Source organism: Stegostoma tigrinum, unplaced genomic scaffold (assembly GCF_030684315.1).
Source record: "Stegostoma tigrinum isolate sSteTig4 unplaced genomic scaffold, sSteTig4.hap1 scaffold_57, whole genome shotgun sequence".
Taxonomy (NCBI): Eukaryota; Metazoa; Chordata; class Chondrichthyes; order Orectolobiformes; family Stegostomatidae; genus Stegostoma; species Stegostoma tigrinum.
The window spans coordinates 3,314,068-3,317,590 of NW_026728505.1; the positions used below are offsets into that span (position 1 = coordinate 3,314,068).

The 3,523-nt window shown below is 44.6% G+C and overlaps 1 non-coding gene across 1 annotated transcript; it reads right to left on the reverse strand.

Moving 5' to 3' along the window:
• Positions 1-575: 575 nt before the first annotated feature.
• Positions 576-690, reverse strand: trnal-caa (transfer RNA leucine (anticodon CAA)). Its single transcript has 2 exons — positions 653-690; positions 576-610 (listed from the first exon to the last, which is right to left on the reverse strand). It is a non-coding gene; the product is annotated as a tRNA-Leu (tRNA).
• Between the last annotated feature and the right edge of the window lie 2,833 nt (positions 691-3,523).

The window sequence follows — 3,523 nt, forward strand, 5'->3', positions numbered from 1 at the left end:
ATCAGAGGTGAATTAAATGGGAAGAAACATTGAAATACATCACTTCCATTAGCTCAGAAACAGTACTACAAAAATGCTCTTGATTGAAACATACAGGTGTTATTGGCGATGTAACGGATTGGATGCAGAAAGGTTCGATCCCTCCTGGGACCATCTGGGAACCGAGTGTCTAATATCAGAATGGAGGTCGCACATTTAAGGCAGAGTCGAAGTGAAGTTTATTCTCTCAGATGGTTGTGAATCAGTGGATTCTTTTACAGAAGAGGATTGTCAGAGCTGGCCCACAAAGTACATTTAAGGCTGAGGTTGAAAGATTTTTAGCAACAAGGGTATCAATGGTTATCGGGAAATCCAAGAAAGTGCAGTTCAGGATTATCAGATAAGGATTATCCGCTCATTTAATAGCAGAGCAGACTTGATGGGCTGATCTGTCTCCTTCTCCTCCAAAACTGCATTATGTTAATATAAAGCTGCAAAACTGACCGGAGCAAATTTTGCTTTAAAACAGGTAGATCCCATCGGGACACTGAACCTCAGTGATATTTACAAAGGACAACAAACAAAGGGGCAGTCGTTGTCAGAAGTGGGATTTGAACCCACGCCTCCAGGTGGAGACGAGAACACACGGCTTTACAATGGAAGGAGTCTATTCTTTGAGTCTGGCACCTTAGACCACTCGGCCATCCTGACACACCTTGGTGGCTCCAGAGCGATCTGTATACCAGGGTAAACAGGAAAAGCCAGTCTTCAGCACCCACACTGAGCCTGGCTCCATTTGGCCCACAGTCACCTCTCACAAACCACCATTGCCCTTCACTTTTCCCAACCTCCCCCTTGTTCTCGTCTGAAACAAATTGCACGTCAGGCAATTGTAGCTGACATTGCTGATGTAGAACTGTAATGTGGATTGAACTGATACCGCCTTTTCTATGACATAATTCTGCTTCAAAGATCAGTCAATATTTCATAGTTACTATTGCAAATAATAACCATGAACATGCAATGGCAGTGAAGGCACTGAATCCTAATCAGCAGACTGTGAGGGAAGAGGTATATCTCTATCACCCTGGTCACTGCCTGATTCAGCATTGCATCTCTCATCCTTCTGCACATGATTCCTTCAGCTCCATCACGGTTTTGTCGCATTGTCTTGGTTTATAATGCACAGACTATCCTGCCATCTATTACATTGCAGTTTCTAATGCATGAAACCCTACCTTACAGGGCACAGCCTTCGCTCTGTAGCGCAGTATTGAAAGCAATGGTCTTGTAAAGCACCAGCCATGAGTTTACTTCCAACTGGAGGAGATGAGAATGTTTGTACAACTGCGGCATCCAACATCTAAAAGAGGACATTCAATATTGTCTGAAATTATGACAATCTCATTTCCCCACAGGCCAGCAGTGAGGTGAGGTATTATAAGCTGCAGGTTGACAAGGAAACAATGGGGGATAAACACAGAGAGGGGAGCGGCCGAATGCTTTATTTCTTTGCTGTCATCAGATTCTGGTTTTGAAGTGTGAAATGGGACTATAGAACCCAAATGGATGAAATCCTACTTTCTGGGGGTTGATCTCTGCTGAGGCCTTTGTCACCTTCTGGGAAATGTCTCTGTGTGTTACCTTCTGAGGGTGAACATGCGGCCCAGTTCCCCAAGAGAACGTGAACATCTCAAACAGCCAGTCCATCGTCTCGTAGTGCACAAGGCTATGGGCAAAGGCTGGAAACCGGGATGTTGAGCCTCTTTCTGTGCTGTAAAACACGATGATTCAGTCATTTTGCAGGAGAAACAACCGTCGTAGAAAGAAAAAAAAAAGCCAGAAGTTGTACCATTAAGAAACGATGCACACTCATCCACCGATGTCCCTGGTTGTCTAGTGGTTAGGATTCAGCGCTTTCACCGCCGCAGCCCGGGTTCGATTCCCGGTCAGAGAATCAAGTTTTATTTTTCCTGATGGTGACAACGCAAAGGCAGTGCAGCTCTGTCTGCAATCCTTTCAATGTCAGTTCCTGTCCCCGAGAACATCAGGGTCCATATTCCAGCCGCTTAAAGAGGGGAAAGGTGCCTTAGCTGTCACTGCTCAGTCAGGCTACTCACCTTTGTGTTGTGTTGTTAGCAGGGACATCAGCAGTAAGGGTAACATTCACAAGGTAAACAACCAGCAAAGATAATCACAGTCGCCACTTCAATTCAATTGTCTCCCCTTTGTGACGCAGTGAGTTTCACTGCCATTTGTCGGCAGGAAGCTACAATTCACCCGATCGAGTCTGCTCAGCCATTCAATGAGATCGCTGCTGATCTGATAAATGTCAACTCTGCTTTCATGCTTTTCCTCCATAACCTGAGGTAAACTTGAGCCTAATCACCACATCATATATTACCGATATTTTTCGGAAGTTCGGATGACATCAGTGACCTCTGCATGTTTGCATGAAATTGAATAATATGAAATGAGTGAAAAATTCCTTCCCACAGTTCAACCCAGTGCAGGGTCAGCCATATGACAAAAGTACGAGAGCAAAAACGTTACCTCTATTTCTCCCAGCACAGATTTCTCTCTCGACGAGTTGAATATTTGCAGCATTTTTCATTATAATTGTGACATTTTCATGGACAGATCCTCAGTCAATCCACAAATAACTGTGCTTCCAAAAACTATTTTGCCTCAGATTAAAATTGTTGTGTATCTTTTCATACAGCTTGAGGTCCCAATAATCCCTGCTCCATGTCAATAGAAGCTGCTCCGGGTAAGGTTGGAGCTCACAGACTCGGCATTTCACGCGTCTCTACATCATCACAGAAGGATCGCGCACTCACCAATTGTGTCGCTTCTATCTGTATCAGCCTGGTCACTGTCTGATTCACCATTGCATCTCTCATCCTTCTGCACATCATACCCGTGGCTCTATCTCGATTTTGTCACATTGTCTTGGCTCATAATGCACAGACTATCCCGTCATCTACTATCACAGAGTATGTCTGCACGCTCATTGCCATCCCCATTTCCGGTTATATCTTCGCGCTGGGTTACTGAGTTTCCCTGGATCTGGGCCTGGGAACTGCGATTATATGGTCGTATGCAGCAATGGTTACTTCCTTTTGTGAGGGAGCTGATGAAACATCCAATGTTAAACTAGATTACTATTGAAAGGAACATTTCAACAAGAGCCAGCACTGTTCACGGAGTCTGATATTTTGTAGAAATCTATCAATCTCAGTCTTCAATATAATCATTGATGGAATCTCCACAGTCCCTGGTAGCATCGTAATTACAGATTCCAGCCCTCTGTGAATCCCCACATTACAGTGCACTGCATGGAAAGTATTCCTGTTGTGGATCTGGTGCTGTTCCTAACATATCCTCTGCCACTGTAGTTATTGTTTGTTGCACACCAGCGAACTCATGTGGTGCCGTGATCGTCTTGTGGTTAGTACTCTGTGTTGTGGCCACAGCAACCTCGGTTCGAATCTGAGTCATGGCAGTGGGTGCTTGCTGTATTTTGTTTTACTCCTTGTGCCAT